The 15,259-nt window shown below is 35.1% G+C and overlaps 2 pseudogenes; one reads left to right on the plus strand and one right to left on the minus strand.

The window, feature by feature from the left end:
* The first annotated feature begins 4,372 nt into the window (after window positions 1-4,372).
* On the plus strand, window positions 4,373-8,820 carry LOC120201087 (annotated as a pseudogene).
* Window positions 8,821-11,865: 3,045 nt separating this feature from the next.
* LOC120201082 lies at window positions 11,866-14,966 on the minus strand (annotated as a pseudogene).
* Window positions 14,967-15,259: the final 293 nt, after the last annotated feature.

Below are 15,259 nucleotides of genomic sequence, written 5' to 3' on the forward strand. Positions count from 1 at the left end.
CAATGTCTGTAATGGATAGTTTGCCTCCTAACAATATAAAAACTCAAACAAAGTCAAACGTCTACTAGTAATAACTTGTTTATATATGGTAGTATTTGTGTTAACTTACATCATTCATCGTCGTATATGATAGTAAATCTTCCCAATCCAACAGCCGAATCCTCCTCCAAGTAATAGCCCTAGGAATATCATTTGAATTCTTGATGGCATAAGTACGTCTGCTGGGAAATGCCTCAAATATCCAAATCCATAAACAATATAATACACAAACATTAATTTTAGTAATTGTTAAATAATTAATTTTGGAAACATTATATAGAAATTCTTACCTTAAAGTCCCAAATAAAGCCTGCTAAAATGTATTTGGAACCATGCCCATGCAAACTACGACGGTGCTCAAAGGCAGACGATAATTTTTTCCAGGTAGCTTTCCATAGATATGAACCCCACAGAAACACGTTCCATGCATCTAGGTCCTCTACCAATAATATTAAATCCTGAGAAATAAGTTGTCTTCACTCTTTGGCTAAAAAGCCGGTATACAAAAGTAACAAAAGGCATACTCGGGCAACATCAATGTCATCTATCCGAGTAAAACCATCTTTAAGAAGTAATATTCTCAAATCGTCGACGTGTAAAGTGGCCTTCACCTTTGCCAACTCAGAAAAACCTGAAATAACCATGATGGGCGGGCGATATGACTAATGTACGGACTTAATTCATCGTGTCGTCCGAAACGTAGACCAATGACTAATCAAAACTCCTCCAGCCCAAAACGAGTATACGTCGGTGGAAAATGAAACCATATCTCCTCATCACCACGATGTATCCCCTCGGGTAGATCGTTAGTTATGGTCTGAAAAAATAAATGAGTCAACATAACATCTTCACATGGATGTTGTACTTTCAGCCATGGCCCGAAACAAGTATTCTCAAACAAATTTCTTTGGACATGTGTAAGTGTCGACGCAATTGTAGTGGCTAGGTTTAATTTATTCCTTAAAGTCAATGCAACCGAAAAAAATTCCTAACAAAAACAAAAACAATAAACATACCAAGTTAGATATACTAACAATATACGAAAAACTACAAATTATACACAATAAACAGACATGATATTAAACAGAGAAAATATAACCAAATATGTTTCAAACTAGCCGGTATTCACCCAAGTCATTATTCTATCATAGTTCACAAAATGCATCAGATAACATTCCAGAAGTAAGTATAAACATTTAAAAGGACAACATATAGGTTTAGTGCAGGTTCAATGACAACATTCTAGAAGAGTAGTAATTTATTCTTGAAACTTAAATTCGCAACACTGTGAAGTTAGTATTTGTCTTTGATTTTTGGTTGAAGTAATGCAATTCATTCAAGTTTCAATTTGTAGAATAAGAGTAGTTTATTCTTGAAACTTAAATTCACAACATGAAAATCGCAACTCGAAAATGAAATTTGCAACGTGAAAACTAAAATCGCGTTGCGAATTTCATTTTCGCCTTGCGATTTTCGTGTTGCAAATTTCATTTTCATGTTTCGAATTTAAGTTTCAAAAACTACTCTTCTTATGCAAATTGAAACTTGAATGAATTGCATTACTTCAACCAAAAGACAAATACTAACTTCACAGGGTTAAATACTAAACAGTTTAGCAGTATTGGCAGCAACCGAATGAATTTACTAAGCAATCTAAGTGAACTGATTAATTTATATATTGAAATTACGAGTAAATTTATCATCAATTTAAATATGAAAAATCTAATAATAATACAAAATTTTCAAAATAAAAATAATTAAAAAAACTAATCCTCGGTTGTTGATTTTCCATTTGTGGCCATGAATGGTTGTGAGAGGGTGGCTCTGAGAGATGGAGATGGAGGGGGGTCGCCGGATATGAGGACGGATGTCGCCGGAGAGAGTGAGAGATGAAGATGAGACTGAGTTGTAATTTAGGGTTTTAAGTTATGAGTTGCGATTTACGGGATATATTGTTTACATTTGTGTTGCGAAATTAATATTCGAGTTTCGAATTCGAAAATAAAATTCGCTTTGCGAAAATAAAATTCGCGTTGCAAAAATAAACGTGCTTTGCAAATTTGACTTCTGTGTTGCGAATTTGGAAAATCGTATTGCGAAAAAGAAATTCGAGTTGTGAATTTCAAAACTGAGTTGCGAATTTGGGAAATTCGCGTTGCCAATTTGGAATCTGTGCTGCTAATTTGGAGTTTGTGTTGCGAATTTGTTGGTTATTTTCGTAAATCCAAAAAAAATTGGTTAAAATTGTATATTATAAGGTATTTTCGGTCACTGAAATTATTTTTTCTTTTAATAATGTCATTAGTTAGGGTTAATTTGGTATTGTGTTAGAAAAGTGATATCGAAAAGTAACATGAAAAGGTGATTTTTGAAAATTTTGATTTAAATGTATCAAAAATTAGAACATTTTAGGAAATTAGATCTATGTATGTACAACATATAAAATACTGTGTCCTTACTTGAACATTTAAACGAGCAATAAATAGTTAAGAGCCGTTGGGAGTATGATCTGACGTGGCAAGCATCCGAATAATCAGATACGTAATTAGACGACCACACACAATTCCAACACGCTCTATTTTGATAAATATTTCCCACAAAATTGAGAGTATAAAATAATAATAATTAAAGAAAGAACTCTCTCGTCTTTAAAAGCTTTCGAAACAAGAACTTGTAGAACATCAAGAAAAAAAGACTGTAATTTCTTCTGCATTTCTTCTCAATTATTCATAATAAATTAGAAATTTACTTCGGTCGAGTGTAAATTTTTAGATTAGTTAAAGGAATTCTAGGCTAATCTTGATTGTGGAATTGTACAGATAGGTTTTTATATTTTTCTTTTGTAAATTCGGTGTATACGATGATGATGGAGGCGCCGGAGAGTGGGAGGCCGGTGGCTTTGGAGTTTCCGGTGTGCGAGAAGCCATTGTCTTCGCGTGTGCTGAAGTGGATTCGGAAGAGGCTTCTTGCCGAGTGTAAGACTCCTCCTACTGTAGAAAAAATCGAAGCCAAGCTTCGACATGCCGATCGTCGTAGACAGGTAAATCGAGTTTCGTTTCTTTTCTTTTCTTTTTTAATTAAGTTTTAGGCTCTAATTGATTTTTTAAAAATATTACTTTTCATGGTTGGTGAGAAATTAAAGTGGAAACAATAGTAAGTAGAGAAATATTTGAAGAACATTTAATCTTTTATAATTACTTGATGAGATACTTGGGCGGTTAAGATGCTGCTAAACTGAAATGTCTGATTTGTTCAGTGAAGATAAGTACTGAATTTTCTTTTCTTTCCTTTTTTTGTATATATTTTAGACAACTCGATTTTGGAAGAGTTTAAGAAGGATCCAGAAAATTTCTTTAACCGATTTTTTATGATGAATTTCAAATTTATTACGTACCTGAAGAAGAGATATACTCTGCGACTCCACCTAGCCATGTGGTGTTTTGGGTTGACTCATATAACTTTTTTCAAAAAAATAAATTATAATGAATAAATTACCGAAATTTAATTTTGATACATTTCCCCTTTATTTTTCATGATTCTATTTTTAATGTTATGGATCATACTTGTATGAAGTCTAAAAGATTTTAGAATTTGAAACTCTTCCGGTCATAAAATCTTTGTTCAGAAGTTTGTTTCTTTGTGTTAGGTAGACAAGTGAGGCGGGATTGTTATTTCTTGATTTATATTTGCACTTTTTGGTACTGCATTTTCACCTGCAAACTTCTCCTCTCTTGCAAAGCTTATATTTTCCATGTTTTTTTTTTAATAAGTTGTTTAATCACATATCCATTTACTTGCTAGCCGTATGCAGTTGAGGTTACATTAATCTACAATTATTGCAACTGTTCAATTTACATGCACTTTTCTTCACTTTTATCCCCTTTTGTTGTGATTGTTGTTTGATTGTAGCAATTCCATGAAAACCTGTCAAGGAAGGCAAGATCAAAGCCAAGAAGCCACTCCAGATCCTCACCAAATGAGGAAGACCTTGGTCAGCTCCTTGAAGCAAGGCTTCAAGCTGCCGAGCAGAAAAGGTAGTGTCAAATCTAGTTTGAGCTGCCTCGATGAGTATATGTTGTCACATTCTCATTCTTTGCACTTCTGATAGAATCTTTCAGTTGCTTTCAAAACCTAATGTGATCATTTTGTTGTTTCCATAAGTTTTTCTTGTGTGATTTGTTTGTACTGCTGTTATGTTCTGTATGGATTTTGACAACATGAAATTTTCTTAGTACATCTTTCTGAGGGATATAACAAATTCTTATTCTTCTTTGGTGTTCAATTTTTTATAATTTGAAAGCTCACACGCTGGTGTATCAACAGGTTGAGCATTTTGGCAAAGGCTCTGATGCGCCTGGCAAAGTTAGATGAAATAAGGCAAGCAGCAAAAACTGGGGTAGAAATGCGCTTTGAGAAGGACCGTGAGAAGCTTGGCACAAAAGTTAAGTCACGTGTTCAGCAGGCAGAGGCTAATAGAATGCTTATCTTTAAGGCTTGCAGCCAGCGGACAGCAACTCTAAAAGAGAGATCATCACAATCATTGTTACGAAGGATGACCAGAGAAAGTAAATACAGGGAGCGTGTTCTTGCTGCTCTTCACCAGTGCTGCTGCTGAGAAAAACCGGCTGGGACTGCTTGAAGCAGAGAAGAAGAAAGCCCATGGTAGATTTTTACAAGTTCGGCGAGTTGCTAAGTTTATCTCTCATCAGCGTGAGGTTGAGAGGAGGAGAATGAGAGGCCAGTTAGAAGACAGACTGCAAAGGGTATGCATTTTCTATTAATTTGTACTGTATGATTCTCCCATCTTCAATTGCATTGTTTGTTTTTCCCCGTTTCTATTTTATTGTATATATAATGTCTCTTATTAATTATTGATGAATAGGCAAAGAGACTGAGAGCAGAGTACTTGAGCCAGAGAGGAAGGCCACATAAATCAATTCAAGTGAACTGTACCAGGAAGCAAGCTGATCTGCTTTCTAGAAAACTAGCAAGGTATAATACCAACATTTCCTAGTTGATCATTTGATTGTATTTGTTCCATGGACTACACGTCCTTGTTATGGGTTATTATCTGTTGTTGCGATCTTCAAAGTGTCTTTCAAAGAATATCTTTTGCTATTGTAGATATCATTTGATTAGGAATAATTACAAAATCATTTTTTTTTCAACAGATTTCAACTAATGGTTAAAACTATTAATGTCCTAGTATCTAATTCCTTTCTATTGTTCAGGTGCTGGAGGTGGTTTGTTAGGCAGAGAAAAACTACTTTAGACTTGGCAAAAGCCTTTGACTCATTGAAAATCAATGAGAGTTCTGTTAAGTCAATGCCATTTGAACAACTTGCTCTTCTGATTGAATCACATAGTACCCTTCATGGCTTGCTTGACCGAATTGAGAGCCGCATTAAGGCCTCTAGGGAAGCTGGTGCGACTGATCATCTATCCTGTTTGGATAATATTGACCATCTCCTTAAAAGAGTTGCTACTCCAAAGAGGAGGACCACTCCCAGGACCTCGGTGAGAAGCAGAGAGGCTAAGAGAGTTGTCTCTGGGAGGGAGGCTGCCAATACATCATCATCAAGATATCCTGTTAGAGTATTTCTTTGTGCATGCATGATATTGGGCCATCCTGAGGCTGTTTTAAGCGGTCAGGGAGAGCAGGAGATTGCTTTGGCGAAGTCTGCAGAAGCCTTTGTTCGAGAGTTTGAGTTGTTGGTAAAGATTATTTTAGAGGGTCCCATACTGAGATCTGATAAAGAACCCAAGACTGCATTAAGTAAATGTTTGACATTTAGGTCACAACTCGCGTCATTTGATAAAGCATGGTTCTTCTACCTGAGTTGTTTTGTGGTGTGGAAGGTCAAGGATGTTCAGTCATTTGAAGGGGACTTGGTAAGAGCAGCTTGCCAGCTCGAGCTCTCAGTGATTCAAAAGAGCAAGTTGACTACTGAAGGAGATAACACTGCTCTTACACATGATATGAAGGCTATTCAGAGACAGGTTTCACTATCTCACTGTTGGTCTTTTCTTGATATCAGTGAAAATCGATGCAAATTGGCAAATACACTCTGATCAGTTTGACTTTACTTAATGGTTTATCGGACTTTTTCATTATAAACTAATTCCGTTTGGTCCAAAGTTTAAAATGTGCCCTAAGGAACATTATGTTGCAGAGGATCCTCATTCAATTTTTTATAATGCAGGTTATGGAAGATCAAAAGCTCTTACGGGAGAAAGTGCAACATTTGTGCGTAGATGCTGGAATTGAACGAATGAACTGTGCAATATCTGAAACACGCACTAAATTTTTTCAAGAAAAGGAAAGCGGGAGCCCGACAGAATCACCAATTATGCCTTCTCTATCTCCAAGCGCAGATGGTTATCCTAGTTCTTCGACTTCTGGAACAGATAAAAGAAGTGATCCGACTCGGATGCCAAACCTTGTTGTCCGCTCTCTGTTTAAGGAAGATGAAGTTAGCACGTCTCAGTCTTATAAAAAAAAAAAGTTAGCACGTCTCAGTCCAAAAGTTCCTGTTCCTCTGTTCCTAGCAGCTGCCATTCAGATGCTCTGTTAGGTTCTTCTATTGAAAAGCGGCTGGTCACTGAGAATGAATTGATTGTTAATGAATTTCTTCATGAAAAGCGTGGCTTTGTTGATAGCTTCAGTGTCATCGATGAAGACCAGAACGGCATAAAGGTTTGTGGGTGTCTTGTTATTATTGTGATATGTGATAGAAGCAGCTGAAACATGAATCATATTTAGGATTTTTGGCACTTTTGCAAGCTGTATAATTGTTATGATGGTTTTGATGTGATTTTCTGAATATTCAAGTATAGGTATAGGAACTTGCCTTAGAATCGATCATTTTTTTGGCTACCATGCTCGATACTTATATTGGAAATTTCGTAATGTTTTGCAGGCAAAAATAAGAGAAACAATGGAGAAGGCTTTCTGGGATGGAATTATGGAATCCATGAGACAGGATAACCCCAATTATGACCGAGTTATTGACCTTGTGAAGGAAGTCAGGGATGAAATTTGTGAGATGGCTCCTAAGAGTTGGAGAGAAGAAATAATAGATACTATTGATCTAGAAATACTCTCCCAGGTACTAGCACCCCTTTATCATTTCCATTTTAGTATTTTTATCTATTAAATCCCTATTATTTAACATTTTCCCTCTTTCAAAGGTGCTGAAGTCGGGAAACTTGGACATCGACTATCTTGGAAGGATTCTAGGGTTTGCATTGAGCACTTTGCAGAAGCTCTCCTCTCCAGCCAATGACGATGAAATAAAGGCTGCTAACCAGAGGTTATTGAAAGAGTTAGCTGATATTTGTGAAGCCAAAGACAAGCCGAATCATTCTCCTGCCCTTGCAATGATCAAAGGTCTACGGTTTGTCCTAGAACAGATTCAGGTATTCTTTTATGTTCTTTTTCTCTTGATAAAATGAATTTTCCATGTATCACTTGATAAGGCGCTAAGTTGGGTAAGAAGTTGTGTGATATTCATTCTCTTGACAGGATCTTAAGCGGGAGATTAGCAAAGCCCGTATAATGATGATGGAGCCGTTGTTTAAGGGACCTGCTGGTTTGGATTACCTTCGGAAAGCTTTTGCAAACTGTTATGGGTCTCCTGATGATGCTCGGTCATCTTTACTGTTGACAACGCAGTGTCTTTCATCTGTATGGCAATGCAAAGATCAAGAGTGGGGAGAACACCAAAGTTCTCTGTCAACTTTGAAGGCCCAGGATAGTGCATCTTGGGACCTTCTTACTCCCATTATGCTTAAAACTGGTGGAAGCTACAATTCACCAAATGCAAGCCAAATATCATTTGCCAACTCTTCTAAAGTTGCAGGTTTGGATTTGGAACTGTTCAAATAATAGGAAACTAAGTTTAAGCGTGTAGAGAAACATCATACGCAATCGTTTTTAACATACTGGTTATTCTTATGCTCTTTGGTCAGATAATCAACAACCAGAATGCAAGGGACAGACAGTTGATATAGTGGTGAGGCTTGGTTTGCTGAAGTTAGTAAGTGGAGTTTCCGGTCTAACCCCGGATTCTGTGCCGGAGACCTTCATGCTTAACCTTGCTAGATTGAGGGGTGTTCAGGCTGAGATTCAGAAGATAATTGTAATATCCACAAGGTATTTGGATGACCAATTTCTTATTTGTATAAATTAGGGTCAGTTTAGTATATGTTGTTGCGGTTCGAAAGCGTTTTAGAGCGGACAAAGAATCTGATCTAGTATTTGATTTATCCACATGCAGCATTCTAATTTGTTGGCAAATTTTCCTGAGCGAGCAACTAGTATCCCCTACTGATATGGAAACCATAATATCAAGTTGCACCAAGCGGCTCTCGGATCTCTTAGACCGCATCGAAGATGTCGGAATTGAAGGGATTGTTGAAGTAATAAGCGGGTTTTCAAGAGTAACAGATGACGAGAAGGTTCAAACGAGGAAAGTTATGATGAGCAGGATGCTGGCAAAGAGCTTGCAAGCTGGGGATGCAGTATTTGAAAAGGTATGGCGTGCTGTTTATTTAGCTTTTAGAGGGGTTGTATTTGGGGGAAGTGGTGTCAATGGTAGAAAGTTGGCGGAAATTGCTCTCCGGCAGGTCGGGGCTGGGATAGGTGCGGGTTTGCTGACCGAGAGAGTGGTGAAAGCAGCGGAGGTGCTGGTGGTTGCAGCCGCGGTTTCTGTCAGCGTCCACGAACCATGGTATACGACCTTGATGGGTAACATGTGATTTTTGAAAAGAATAAGATGAGAATAAATAATGCTAACTGTAAATACAAGTGTGTACAAACTAAAATCCCTGCTTTAAACCGTAGTGAGTTGTCCTCGGTGTAGCATATCGTGTTCCTGTGTTTTAATAGAACTTGTTAATAATATGTGTGCTTAAATATACAGAAGGTCTCTAACCTGTCTTTTTTCAGTTTAGTGTACTATGTTTTTTTCTTCTCCTTTACCAGTTTAGTGACTAATATTTTATTCCGTTAGTCATGATGGATCGTTAAAGTTTGGCCGTTGAGTGATAATTGTCATAACTTAGTAATTTTAAATTTTTATTTAAAATTAAAAAATTAAAATTATATATATATAAAGAAAACAAATTTTGAAATAAACTTAAAATTTCAAAAATCTTCATTTTATGCCGATCATCGTCTTTTGTCGTAGATGAAGTTTCACCTGACCTCCCCTTCCCTTAGCAACCAAAACCTCTATGAAATCATGAATGATGTCGTAGATGAAGTTTCACCCGACCTCACATCCCCTCAGCAACCAAAACTTCCATGAAATCGTGACCGATTGACGGTCGATCCACCATCGAAATCACATGGGATGATGATTTTCAACCGAAGGATCGTGTGGTATAAAATGTTGATTCGCCATCGATTGGCCGTCGATCAGTCACGATTTTATGGGGTTTTGATCGCCGAGGGGAAGGAAGGTAGGGTGGAACTTCGTCGACGGCAAAAAGCGGCAATCGGCATGGATTTAGGGGTTGAAATGAAGGTTTTCAAAGTTTTGAGTTTATTTTAAAATTTACGTTTTCTTTTTAAAATATATATAATTTTAATTTTTTAATTTTAAATAAAATTTTTAAACTTACCAGGTTGTGAAACATATCACCTAAATGAAAAACAGAATGAAACGTTAATCATCAAACTGGAATAAAATAAACGTTAGACACTAAATTAAAAAATAGGCATAGATTAGGCATCTTTTATATATATATATAATATTTTTCTAATGATATTAATATGTTTTTTTTTATTTTCTTGGAGAAAATGAATATATTTATGGAAATATGAGCAAAGAGGGAAAAAAACAACAGCACTTGGTTTATTAAGCCGGACTGTAGGTCGATATCAAGAATCAATGCCTGTTATTTAATTTTTATTGTATTTAATAAATAAAATAATATTTCAGACCATCTAATTGAAAGGATTCATTTGTGGAGTATATTTTTTTCTAAACTTGAACATATTTTGAATTTAGGTTAGTTTGAAACATTCAAAATTGTTAATTATATTTTTTCAATTTTGATTAGTTTAGAATTTCTTGCTTCGATTATTTAAAGTCGATTCAAACTTATATATTTTTATAATCAATTAGGGTTAAGGGTTTATATAATCCAAGTTAAATTACTCCCGTCTAAGCGGAACGAACAATGCCTCTCAAAACTATGGCAATTTGACCCAAAAATCACCCTAAAAATGAAATATCCCCGAATAAATACATTTTTCTAAGTATTTACTGATCTAGCATTCTTTTGGATGCGAGAGAAGGAGGCGCGTTTCACTAAAAGTGTCTTACGTGAGAAAAAAAGAAAGGTACGTCCCGTGCAATGCATCTTTCAGGGATCTTATTGACCTGGCGCTATGGTGGACGTGCCTTTGAAGTTGTGTTTTGGGACACTAACTTTTTATTTTCAGTTTTCTGGGTTTTTTATTGGGTTTCTATATTAAAAAATACAATTATTTTAATATAAATCTAATTTAATCTTATCATTTTCCATATCGGGTTTGAGCAGTTGTGTCTACACAGTGTGATATGATAAAATATGATATCAAAATTTTAAATGACTATCATATGTCATAAGCATATTAACCTCAAGTTTAAACGTCGGTCAAATTTTTAATGAAAAATTGATTCTTTAAATTTAGTGTAAACTACATAAATGATCTTTCGATTATAAGGTATTATTTTATTAAGTTCATTGATTATTAAAAGTTATAAAATGATCATTCGATTATAGAATATTGCTTTGTTAAGTCTCTTGACTATTAAAAGTTGAAGGTTGTTTAAGCTTGAGGTTAACATGGTGACTGGAATATGATAGTAGTTTGAAATTTTGAGATCATATTTATTCATATCACAATCAACATGTTAACGTTCAGCTTAAAATATCGTCCATTTATCAACGAAAAAGAACGAGTTTGGAAAATAATGAATAGTCATGTGATCATTTTGTAACTTTAATAGTTGGGAGACTCAATAGAACAACACTCTATAGTTTGATGACGATTTTATAACTTTTAATAATCGATGGAATTAATAAAGTAATATCCTATTTATTTATTAAAATAAAGCGGTATCATTTTATAACTTTTGATTTTTTTGACAATGCACTCCGTGTAGAAGTAATTGTTTGAATCCGATAAGAAAAATGATAAGATTAAATTAAATTTGTATTAAAATAATTGTTTTTTTAAATTTAGAAACCCAACAAAAAAAACTAGAAACCCGAGAATGAAAAGTGGGTGTCCCGAAACACGCCTTCAAAGGCACATCCACCGTAGCCCCAAGTCAACAAAACCCCTAAAAAGCGCGTCTCTTTTCACACACCTTCATTTTTTTCTCAACTAAAAAGAGCTTTTGGTGAAACACACTTTCTTCTCTCTCCTCTAAAAGAGTGTTAGATCAATAAATATTTGAGTAAAGGTGTCTGATCGGGAATATTTAATTTTAAAACAATTTTTTGGGCAAATTTTAGACAAAACATTATTTTTTTTCATTAGATCAGGTGGAAAAATTAATTGATCCAATAGGTCAATTTAGAATTTATTTTATAATCTACAACAAATGCTATAGTTTAAGATAAACTCATTACGTTGACGAAACAAATTTGCTCAAATAATATTTTTTATTTAAATTTATCACATTGAGAGTAAAAAGTTTGAATAAAAAATATATTTACTTAAAACACATCATGTCAACGTGAAAAATTTCAAATTACTAAAATAAATCTCATAAATCCCTAAATAATTTGCTTTGTATTGTATTGGGGCTAAATAATTAACCCGTCTACGATACTAAACCAATTTTGCCCGAAATGTAGTGTATAAAATTTACATTTCCTTTAACAAAATCAAAACATCCAGCTACAAATATGTGTTAAAAATTACCCATCATGTCATGTTCTCGACCAAGAAGGCAGCACCCTCACTACACCATTCAAGTTGACCCCTACCTCTGGGCAGTTCCCTTTCGATTCAACATCGTCGTATACATAATCAAGATCATCAAAATCAAGGTCATGAACAGCAGGGCATAGATCATCATTATCAGTATTGTTATCATAACCTGGGTCTTTTGAAGGATAAGGATCACCATCTTTGTCCTTCCTTTCAACTGTTCTTTTCTTGGATCTACCGGTGCTTCTGGTGAAGTCATCGTCGTCATTGTCGTTGTAATTTCCGGCATTCACATTTGGTGGAGCAGCATTTGCATCTCTTCTTCGCTTTGCCGAGTCATTACTGTCGTTGCTGCTGCCACTGCCCATTTTTGTTTGTTTTGTAGTATTCCTTTATGGTAGCTTCAATGGTTTCCAATAATCTGTCTCCATACTTGCTTACCTTTGCCCTAAATTTAGATTAAAACTTTTTTGTTGATATATATATATATATATATATATATATATATATATGTATGTATATTAGCTAAAAACGAAAAAGCTATTTCAACTATATTAACCGAATATCAAAACTTACTTCCCAATGCCATTGATTTCGAGGAGTTCTTCCTTTGTTCTTGGAACTCTCTTGCTTATGTGCTGCAGGGTAGCGTTTCTAGGCAAAGGAAAAATAATAATAAATAAACTGAATTTCTAATGATCGTTTTGCAGTTCGAATGACGGAATATTCAGAAGCTCACCCAAATATGTGGTAAGCCATGACCCCTTCACTGGCTTCTTTAACAAGAGCAGTTCGAAGCATTCGCAAAGCAGAATACAATTTTGCAGACAGATTCTGTTGAAAATATAAAAAAAGTTTTAAGGAAACCTGAAATAATGTCTGGTAAATAAGACAGCAAGGCATCGAAGAAATGGTACCAAGTCGACTATGGAGTGGGATTTGGGCTGAAGTATCAACACTTGGTGGGCTTATCTTCCCTGAAGCGGTCAAGGAACCTTTTGCTGGAGTGGCTTCTGGTTTGCTTGCTTTAGTTGCTTTTACAGAGCTAGTGAATCTACATCGTGTTACCATATGTCAGGTTGATTAGAGCATTGTAATATTCCTAAATGAACTTGAGCAACAACAATAAACAAGCCTGATTAAATATTTGAGATGCAGAAAGTTGAAATTGCTTTGTGCATTCTCATGGATATAAACTTTCTAGTTACTAGAATTCCAGTAAACATAATGATTACATACATTGTTAACACTATTATTAACTGCAAGTTCACATTAGTCATATATATCCCTAATTAGCATACATACTTCATTGTAGTAATTGCTACGAGTTATGATAAAAATAGGAACAGCAAAAGAACACTGAACCTTATTATTATTGCCTGCCCACCAAGGAGAAGAGTTTTAGCCTTCGATTCATTCACCTACAAACAAATCAAGCAGCAATCGAACATGTTTGTTATTCAAGGCAAGAGCAGAGAAGCATCTTGCTCCTTTTTTGAAATAATCGATTTGGCAAAGTGACCATTGAGAGAGGTAGGAACCTATGTATACCTTCAGCACTGACGACACGGATCCATAAATATCGCTCTTCTTAACGTCTTCCAAAAGATATTCCTCAACAACAAGATGATGTATTATGCGGGAAGCTTCACCCTTGGCTAAATGTTTTCCCGCGCCATGCAGGCTCAAAGTCTCGTGTCTATGTTTTTTGACCTAGTTTCAGCATTATCCCAAAAAGATTGCAATCAGAGAAGAAAATAGAATAAGCAACAGCCAAACTTCGTGTTTAGGACTCACAAATTGGCTTAAGGAACCTCTGTAGACTTCTAATATATGTGATGACGAAAACTGCTGGCCTGTTAATCTTACTAGTTCAACCTAGCAATGCAAGAAGTGATATAAGTAAATTTAAATTATAGGTCCATATTCTAAACAAAGATAAAATGCAAAGCTCTTTCTAACCAGTTGTTTTGCTATATTGGTGACATCCTTATCAACAGAACTTGTAACCTTGCAACAATTATCACAAGTTTTTTGGCAGTTTGCAGAATTGAATTTTTCTCCGAAATGCAGAAGCTGTAAAAGACGTCTGCAGTCAACATCATTTTCACAGTAACCAACCTGAAATATTAAGATCATAACTTAAGATATATTGAAAGATTACAACAATCATAAAATCAAGGGAAAATATACCAGGAATTCATATCAATACCATACGCAGGAGATTTTCAGTATTTGTCTCCAAAATCCTCCCTGAATTATTAAAGCGACTATATCCATTCATTGAGGGGCTTTGCTCTGCGGCACCTTGACTAATCATATGCTTGACGCGTATCTTCAAAAGAATTAATATGTATAAGTAAATAGGTAAAAAAAGGAAATACCTCACCTGTTTACTTGATTCATCCTGGACCTAACATGTGAAAGAAGATAGACCCCAAGGCAAACAGACTCCTTTCCTCAGGATTTAACAAAAATCCTAAATATGCATCAGATAAAGTGGAGCAACTTACATAATCACTGTAACTATAATACAATAAGCAAGATGAGCGTTGACCATCTCGACCTGCACGACCACACTCCTAAGAAAATGGCAAAAACACATTAAGCATGAAGAAATTTATTTGGATAGCATGATGTTTAATCTCAATTTTTACCTGATGGTAACCTTCAATTGATTTTGGAAGAGAATGATGAATGACAAAGCGAACATCCGGTTTGTTGATACCTGAAAAAAAGTGTTAATGCATGGTTGTATTTTATTAATCAAGGAAGCAACTAGGGGGAAAAAGAGAATGATACCCATTCCAAATGCTACTGTAGCACAAATTATGTTGATTTCATCTTTGCTCCACTGCTTCTGAATAAAGGCTCGTTGTGAAGGATCCATATTACCATGATAAAATGCTGCCTTATGTCCATATTCCTGGAAAAATGCACCATAACAGGCATGAAAAATATAAATGAGAAAGGATAATTGATTTCTCATAAAATCTAGCACTTTGTCTTTCAAGATTATGAAGTTTTAAGGATTAGGCGACTAAAACATTCTACTTTTCTTAATAATATAAATCCTAGTTCAAATAACAATCTTTTTGCTAGCAGAGAGGCAAGACATCAAGCTGTAAAATCTTATTCAATATTTGGATGTGGACAACACAACTCTAATGTGAAAAAATGGAAGAATTAGATATGAGAGAACTTCAATGCTTATCTGTATTCAAACCAGTTTCGTCAATCTGAATATAGATATTGTTACAATTTCTTTTTCATTTTTGTTAAAAT

The sequence above is a fragment of the Hibiscus syriacus genome, unplaced genomic scaffold, assembly GCF_006381635.1.
Source record: "Hibiscus syriacus cultivar Baekdansim isolate YM2019G1 unplaced genomic scaffold, ASM638163v2 tig00006888_pilon, whole genome shotgun sequence".
NCBI lineage: Eukaryota > Viridiplantae > Streptophyta > Magnoliopsida > Malvales > Malvaceae > Hibiscus > Hibiscus syriacus.